This window comes from Musca domestica, unplaced genomic scaffold (assembly GCF_030504385.1).
Source record: "Musca domestica strain aabys unplaced genomic scaffold, Musca_domestica.polishedcontigs.V.1.1 6, whole genome shotgun sequence".
NCBI lineage: Eukaryota > Metazoa > Arthropoda > Insecta > Diptera > Muscidae > Musca > Musca domestica.
Window position 1 is genome coordinate 23,022,508 of NW_026712363.1, and position 9,749 is coordinate 23,032,256.

Genomic DNA, 9,749 nt, shown 5'->3' on the forward strand with positions numbered 1-9,749 from the left:
TAACCTTTTATTTTTGAAAATGCATTTTCTATGGGATTTAGCATTGGTGAATATGGTGGTAAGAATTTAAGGCTGCATCTATTGTATTCAATTAAAGACTTTATATCATTTCTTTTGTGAATTTGCGCATTGTCCATTACTAAATAGGAGTCATTTAACTCAGGTCTAATTTTTTCCAAAAGCCCTTGAATAAAAAATTTGAACTTTTCTGCATTTACTGTTGAGTTTGATATTATCGTGTGATGCACTACTCCTCCGCTATTTATTGCCGCAATGAGGGTAACATTTCGGCCTTTGACTGTAGGCAGCACTATGTTTGCCCTTGTCCCTTGCCTGGAGCGTGCTTGACTTCTTCGTAAATGAAGATTAAATCCGCATTCATCTATGAAAATAATTTTTTCCCTTTGTTGAGGTACCCATCTTGTAAAGTCCCGAGCATACTGTTGCCTTAACTCTAATGTCCTGGGCTCATTCATCCGTTCTATTTCTATGGAAGCCATCTTCAAAGTAATTTTTAATTCCCTTAAACCATTTTTTATGGTACTTTGAGAAATATTTATATTTTTTTCTCTCAAGAGTTTTGTTTTTATTAGTTTGAGGGTAATACCTGGTTGATTTTCCACACAAATCTCTATGAAATTTAGGACTTCTGCTGTTAGTTTCTTAGTTCTATTCCCTCCACGTTTATTTTCAATCAGTACTCCATTATTTTGTTTATATCTTCTAATCAACGTTTTTGCTGAATTTAGTTTTATGGAAGTTACTTTTGCAGCCTCTGGTATTGTTCGCCCTTCCTCATACAGCTTAAAAAGTAACACTTTCATGTCTTTTGTAACTTTATTATAATGACCAACTCTGCTTCGTGTTCTTGAATTTCTTCTTTGAAGAGATTCTAGTATTCCTACAGCAGCAGTATTTGACGAGCTCGTTGAATCATGTTCCTCAGGTTCCCAATTGTCTGAGCTTCCAGCGCTAAAATCGGGTTCGCTCATATTTACTTTTTATGCGTTTGACTGTCTGTCTAAAACACTACTAATTCAGTTTTTTTAATTTTTATTACAAATGACATTTGTGTAACGGTATTAATTTTCAAATTTTGTTTCATAATATGTCTTTCTTTTTCTTTCACATGATCTCTACTTCGTAGGGAGTGCAGCATCGATGCAAGTGAATATAATAAGATGAAAAACGAAGCAAAAAATTGCAATTAATTCTAATAATCAAAACATACATATTTTGTTTTTTTTTTATGTTGGTGTGCAAAAAAACTGTACCAAAAATTCCAGTTTGCTAATCAAAAAAAAAAAAAAAAAAAAAAAAAAACAAAAAAAAAAAAAAACAAAAAGAAACTAACATAAGAATTAAAAAGAAGATTGACTTGCATCGATGCTGCACTCCCTACGAAGTAGAGATCATGTGAAAGAAAAAGAAAGACATATTATGAAACAAAATTTGAAAATTAATACCGTTACACAAATGTCATTTGTAATAAAAATTAAAAAAACTGAATTAGTAGTGTTTTAGACAGACAGTCAAACGCATAAAAAGTAAATATGAGCGAACCCGATTTTAGCGCTGGAAGTTCAGACAATTGGGAACCTGAGGAACATGATTCAACGAGCTCGTCAAATACTGCTGCTGTAGGAATACTAGAATCTCTTCAAAGAAGAAATTCAAGAACACGAAGCAGAGTTGGTCATTATAATAAAGTTACAAAAGACATGAAAGTGTTACTTTTTAAGCTGTATGAGGAAGGGCGAACAATACCAGAGGCTGCAAAAGTAACTTCCATAAAACTAAATTCAGCAAAAACGTTGATTAGAAGATATAAACAAAATAATGGAGTACTGATTGAAAATAAACGTGGAGGGAATAGAACTAAGAAACTAACAGCAGAAGTCCTAAATTTCATAGAGATTTGTGTGGAAAATCAACCAGGTATTACCCTCAAACTAATAAAAACAAAACTCTTGAGAGAAAAAAATATAAATATTTCTCAAAGTACCATAGAAATAGAACGGATGAATGAGCCCAGGACATTAGAGTTAAGGCAACAGTATGCTCGGGACTTTACAAGATGGGTACCTCAACAAAGGGAAAAAATTATTTTCATAGATGAATGCGGATTTAATCTTCATTTACGAAGAAGTCAAGCACGCTCCAGGCAAGGGACAAGGGCAAACATAGTGCTGCCTACAGTCAAAGGCCGAAATGTTACCCTCATTGCGGCAATAAATAGCGGAGGAGTAGTGCATCACACGATAATATCAAACTCAACAGTAAATGCAGAAAAGTTCAAATTTTTTATTCAAGGGCTTTTGGAAAAAATTAGACCTGAGTTAAATGACTCCTATTTAGTAATGGACAATGCGCAAATTCACAAAAGAAATGATATAAAGTCTTTAATTGAATACAATAGATGCAGCCTTAAATTCTTACCACCATATTCACCAATGCTAAATCCCATAGAAAATGCATTTTCAAAAATAAAAGGTTACGCAAGAGCTGAACTCAGGGACCTTTCAACGGAGCATAATATTGTGGACGTGATAGAACGAAGCATTCAACAGCTTACTCAACAAGACTGCTCAAATTACGTAATGGATATGGTCTTAAAAATCCCACAAGCTGCGAATCGAGAACCTCTTCATTAGGTAAGATGAATAATATGTTATAACTATAAAACATTATTATAAATCTAAATTTCATATTTCAGACTTGCCCATTCAAATTACCACAATAAGGACCAACATTTAATTTATTTATTCTTTTCCTTTAACGTATAATACCAAGACTATTTAATATGAAAATATGTAATAATTTAATAAATATTATTTTAAAAATTAAGAAATAATATTAGTAAACATAAATATTAATAATCAACAGACATACCTATTTAACTATATGAGTAATAATTCGTTAATTTAATGTTATACGTACTACAAATAAAAATGTTTTCCTATGTATACTTTCTATAAATGTAAGACTTTCATTGGATTTGCAAAAAGTTTCATTTCCGTTGCAAAAGGTTTCATTTCAATTGCAAAACGTTTCATTCCCGCTGCAAAAGGTTTCATTCCCGCTGCAAAGGGTTTCATTCCCGCTGCAAAAGGTTTCATTCCCGCTGCAAAAGGTTTCATTCCCGCTGCAAAGGGTTTCATTCCCGCTGCAAAAGGTTTCATTCCCGTTGCAAAAGGTTTCATTCCCGCTGCAATAGGTTTCATTTCCGTTGCAAAAGGTTTCATTCCCGCTGCAAAAGGTTTCATTTAATCAGAAAATGCTATATATGGGAGCTTGGTCCAAATCTGAATCGATTTTAAGAAAATTTTAGACACTTCTGTCAGAGCTGTATCTTATATCTGGTATCAAAGATTATTGTTGTGAAGTGCATATTACACATGCGAGGGACTTTAAGACCAAATCGAATAAAACACCTGATATATATGGGAGCTATATCCAAATCTGGTCTGACCTCGATAAAATTTGAGAGATGTATTTTTGAACTCTATAAGTTATCTGGTACCAAATATCATTCTTGTAGAGTGCATATTATGCATGTGAGGGACTTAAAACCCCAAATCGGATGAAACATATATATGGGAACAATAGCTATATCTGAAACAAATTTGATGTACTTTCTTTTGGACTGAATTCGGTGGAATGTGCCAAAATTCAGGTCACTGATAACGCCATTTAGTGCACAATTAACCCAAAATGCGTTGAATATATATGAAAGCTACATCTCAATTTGAACTGATTCTCACCAATTTCAAAAGGGTTCGTTCTTGGGCCAAACAAATAATGTTTGAAAAATTTCATCTCAATCAGATAAATAAATAAATCGACTCAAAAAGTGATTCTATGAAGATCCTTAAAATTGTTACAAACAAATGCACCTTACCACTATGTGGTGTAGGGTATACATATTGGTATGGACAAAATTACAAGAAAATCGAACATTTGTATTCAATTTTATGTGAAATCATAAATTTCGGTTTCAGGTTTGTAGTTGAAAGACACATTTAGATATAACAAGTTGTGTAGAATCGCTGACTTGTTTCACAAGTTGTGACAGATAAAAGTATTGAAAATTGTGAATCTTTGTGGGTAAGGAACCAAAAGGGGTTGGCAGACATCTATCATCTACACAACTGATCTTGCGTTAGCTAAAATATTTGTATGTGTGAAATTTGAAGAAAGTTGGATGCGTATTTCGCTTTGTTTGAGCGTTTTGATTTTCAACATCTTAAACCCTATGGAAGGAGGTACCAGAAGAAATGGTTCGATCTCCACCATCTTTTTAACAGATCTTGTGTTGAAGAAAGAAATAGAATAGAAATATTGAGATGTTCCTAGTCTGAATGGAATCAGATGTTAATTTCGCGTTCTATGGGTATTCAAAATTTTGACCCATGTTTTGGTTGATATACCAAAAGCAGAGAACCGATATATCCCATTTTCACAGCAGATATTGTGTTAGTAGAAATAATGCGATGTGTAAAACATGAAGAGAACCGGATGCTTATTTCGGATTTTATAATAGTTTTGATTATTCAAAACATTGACATTGCCCATTTTCGCACCTAAACTAGAATTGATGCAAATATTAAAATTTGCAAAATCGGACTATCCTTTCTCTTTCTGTGTAATAAAATATTTTCTTTTAAAATGTATACCTTTTGGGGGGAGGTACCTGAAGGAGTTGACCGATATTGCACATATCAGAACTGGATATAAGTTTGTTGATAACCGAAAAATCGAATACTCCCTATAAGGTAAATTTTGACTTGTTGTGCTGGAGATATCAGAAAGATAGTGGACCGATATGGTCCATGGCCCATAATTACGATTTACCAAGTTTGGAGCAAATCGGGGTATCGGGTAGTGGGTTATCGTGCGCAACAGCTAGACAGGCAGGCCTACGGGCGATCGACTCCAAATGTCCTAAAACGGATTTGGTCCAAATCGGTTGATGGTGATCGGGTTATCACCATCGGCTCTGAGGTGGTCGGATGTTATCGACACAAAATCCCGTATATGTCTAACTGGGTCCAGAACTAAACCTAAATTTCGCAAATCACAATACGAGTATTGGTGTTAAGCTTAGGTTAAGGGCATTTCTTAACTCACACAAAATTTTTATATTTAGACGAACTTGTTGAGCTTATACTATGTCTATTGGGCAGACTGGCCTTGATTAACTTAATTTGTCCGCTTTTCCATAAACATCTTCAAAGGAAATAAGAAATAAATTATTCCATTGAAGATCTGTGGATTAATGAGGAGAGCCCAAAATCCCTATCTTTTTTCCATAGAAAAATATGATATTTTCCAACATAAAATGTCTCATCAAAGGTCATGTCATGATGCCCAAAGGAAAAGGAGTTATAAACTCAGTTCCTTCCATGTTATTATATTCGCCAATTGTCATATAATCGTTTATATTTTAATATTATTTCAACCAATTCAAACGACAAGTTGTTGTCAACTAGACCCCTTATCCTTTAAATTCCCATAAAGCTCAAAGGGATTTTTGAAAAATAAAAAAAATTTTGGGATTGAAAATAAAATATAGAATTTCTGTAGAAAACACAATATAAAATTCTATAAAAAAAACTCGTTATTATTGAGACAGCATTCCTTGGAACCTTTTATTCTCAGTTTTCAAAGAAATTTTTGCAGAAAACCGCAACGAAAGAGAATGGAGGAATTAAAAAGGGTGTTCATATAAGTATTAAGTTTAATGCAATGCCATTAAGTTTGAAGCAGATATGGAATGTATGAGACTTTTGGATTTTGTTAAAAATTGGTGAAAATGTCATGCATTTGTGTAAATCTCAATATTTATATCAAGGTTGTTTAGCCAACAAATCCAATGAATAAACTCATTACCAATTGTCTTACCAATAAATTATTTTAAGAAAGGCATGTCACAAGAATTTTTTGGTTACATTGTGGCGAAAAACTGCAACAAAGATGAACGCCATAATTTTTATTTATTTTTTTTTAAATTTCATTGAATGAAAGCAAAACAAGTCGGAAACAGCATCATATTTTTAAAAAAAAGTTTCGATTTGTTCGAATTGGTCACCTTTGGCACGAATTATGGCCTTCAAACGGCCAATGAAACCGTCACACGCTGCCCGAATGTTGCTCTGCGGTATATTGGCCCATTCCCGGCGAAGCGCTTGCTCGAGGTGATCGACACTTTGGAATTTTTTAGTGCCCAACCTTGCTTTCCAAAATACTTCAGACACAATAGTCCAACGGATTGGGATCCGGAGATTTTGGTGGCCATTGTGCGCTGGAAATTAAGCGAGGAACCTCATTTTGTAATCATTCTTGGGTGGCGTGTGCTGAGTGCTATGGTGCTCAGTCCTGTTGGAATGTCCAAGGTCTGCATAAAAAATGTTTGCGTGCCCAAGGCTTTAATACAACCCGATAATATTCGGCATTTATTCTGATGCCACGGTCGATTAATACGAGCGGAGAGCGTCCATCGGCTATTATGGCGGCTCACACCATCACCATGGCCGGCGCTTGAGATCTGGTGGCCAACCGAAGGTGCACATTTTCCGCTGACCTCTTTGGCAAGTAAACACGATCATCTTGTTTGTTGACAAACTGCTGGAAAACGAATGTTCTCTCATCGGAGAAAACCAAATTCGGCAGATCAAAACTTTCGGCCAAGCAAAGCAACTTATTAGCTCTTTTGAGTCTAATTTCTTTTTGTTGCGGTGTAAGTTCTTACACTTTTTTGAATTTCAATGACTTTAACCCGAGCTCATTTTTCAATATTTGCCGAATGGGGTTTCGGTCTAGTCGCTTCTTTACTTTTCGAACCATTTCTGCTGATGTTGCTGTTTTCATCCATCCACTTCCCTGACGTCGGGCTAGGCTAGCAGTACCACGGTAACGAGCGATGGTACTAGACACAAACGATTTATTCACATTTAAATGCTGGAGTGCTCTAACGATAGCCAGTTGTGGTTTTCCAGCCAAATATAAATGAGTCACACTATCACGCTTGAATTCCATCACGAATAACTTTTTTTCTGGAAAAATCTAACCAAAATGCTTTTATACACTTGTAAACAATATAATGAGCTTTCACTGGAATAATTTTAACAGCTGTCGGACGAGTGGCTTAGAAATGACATCAGTCTGAAGTTGGTTGAAGTTTTCTCATCTCAACCTGTATTTATCGACTTTAAGAGGCCAGAGAATAATGGGTTTGTAACTCGATTTGTAATGAGTATATGTTCTGGAAAATTATAATATTTTTCATCACAAGAGTGCAAGTTTTAATCTCAGACAACCATGCAAGCAAAAGGTTCTACTTTCTTTTTGAAAGACCTACATTTTCATATTACGCTTCTGTGATCCTTAAAACAGCAGTAACGACATTTTCAACCTGCGTATGTATACTACCGCATTCCCCATCACATTTCGTCCCTATTTCTACAAATACCAACCCCATCGCCAAGAAAAGACAAATTTTGCAATAATTTCATTATTTTTAATACCATCTCACAATTGAAGTTACTGTCATTGAATACAAAGCGTACAGCCCACTCACCCAGTTGCTGCCTCTTAAGCCATTACTGCTTTTGTCTTCAATTTCCAGGAAAATGTAAGTCAATACAATACTCCATAGCTGGATTAAATTGAAATACTTTTGATTGCATTAAGAAAGAAATTTAATTACACATTTTATGGGTTAAAAGTGGAAAAAGGATTACTTACTTGGCTCAAATGCCAAGGATAATGAGGGCTGGGCAGAGAGTGTTAATTGCGAAATAATATCTGCATTGTAGCCTTACTCGTACTTGTGATGGAGTGTATTACTGGATTCGTGGAATTGTGATGGAGATAAAGGACAAGGGAATTGAGATTTTATAAGTACTCGTAGTTGCATTTCAAATTCTTCAAAGTTTAATGGGGTTTCATCATCAAATACCGAATGCCGGGGGGACCGTTATATAAGGGATATATGTTATCGTGAACCTATATAAATAATTCTCTTCCAGGGGATAATGTACTCACAAGGAACTTTTTTGTGAATTTTATGACAATTCCTTTGAAAAATGTGGCTAAAATCATCGAAATACCGAATATCGGGGTGTACTGTTATATGGAGCCTATACGATATCGTGGACCGATATAGATAATTCTCTTTCAGGTGATGAAGTATCCACAAGGAACTCCTTGTGTGGATTTTCAGACAATTTAATTGACAAATGTGGCCAAATTTTTCAAAATACCGAATATCGGGAGGTGCTTTTATATGGGGATATACGATATTGTGAACCTTTGTAGACAATTCTCTTTCAGATGGTAAGGTACTCATAAAGATCTCCTTGTGTAGAATTTCAGATAATTCCATTGAAAAATGTGGTCAAAATCATCAAAATACCGAATATCGGGGACGGACACGCGGACGGAGAGAGAGCTTTACGCTGATCAAGTATATATATACTTTGTTGGGTCTAAAATGATTTTTTCTATGAGTTACAAACGGAATGACGAACTTAAAATCGGCACCTTTTGGAAAGAACTTGTAAAATGTAAACAACAGTTTTTATACCCTACAACACTATGCGTTGAGGGTATTATAAGTTTGATTGGGCCAAAAATTATGTAACACCACGAAATATTGGTTTCCCATATAGGAAAGTATATATGGATCTTCCTATCTCGCCGAGCTGAGTCGATCTAGCTATATGTGTCCGTCCGGGCGTCTTTCCGTCAGTCTGTCCATATTAATTAGTAATCGAGGCACAGGTCGCAATTATGGCCCGATCTTCACGAAATTTAGAATGGAGATGATCGCATAATATTTATGGGTTAAAATGGACCAAAAACTGAAAAAATTCCTGATTTTGCAGTTGCTCTACAGGTCGGAAGTTAGCATATGACTAGAGCTTAGGGCTGGGCAGAAGTCTTCCAATTTTGATAGTCATCGGGTAATATTTAGTGGGTGAAATAGACCATAATATTTGTATTAAGTAAAAGTAAAATTTTCCATTAAACCGCGATTTTTTTTAATGCCGGCGAAATCGCAAATAGACGAACAGGTCAATTCTGACCGTTAAGTAGATGCCGATAGTAAATATATCGGTTATATATAGCGAAATATATACAATGTGTTTATACAAAAGAAGGGGATGTTAGTTAGAATGCTTATATCTCAAGAATGGCTGGACCGATTTTGACAAGTTTTGTCAATTCAGAATGCTCTCTTGACATAAAAGTATAAAATCAAAAAAAAAAAAAAAAAAAAAAAAAAAAAGGAGAAAAATATGCCAATAATGATGTTAATATAGATTTTGTAGTATTTTGAGACATATTTTTAACTTTTCATAATTTTTATCGCAAGCGATTTTTTTAATTTGACTTATAATATTTTGTAATATTTTTTTTTTACCTTACAACACAGTTTGGGGATATTATATAAGTATTGCAAATATCGCGGGATCCTCACGAAAAATTTCACAAGGGTAGGGTTGAGCTCAGAAGGGCTAGGCCTATTGATTTCAAAGATGTCAGCAATATATTAGGGGTTGAAATGGACCAACAACTAAAAATTTTCCCTATTTTAAAGCCGTTATAAAAGTCACAAATAGAAACCAAAGGACACGAAATTTCGCATGAAGTTAGAGTTTTGAATGGATCACTAATTTTGTGTGAAAAAAATACCAGCATTACTTACGGGCGATATCCGAAATACACAAAAGGCGGACTTCTGG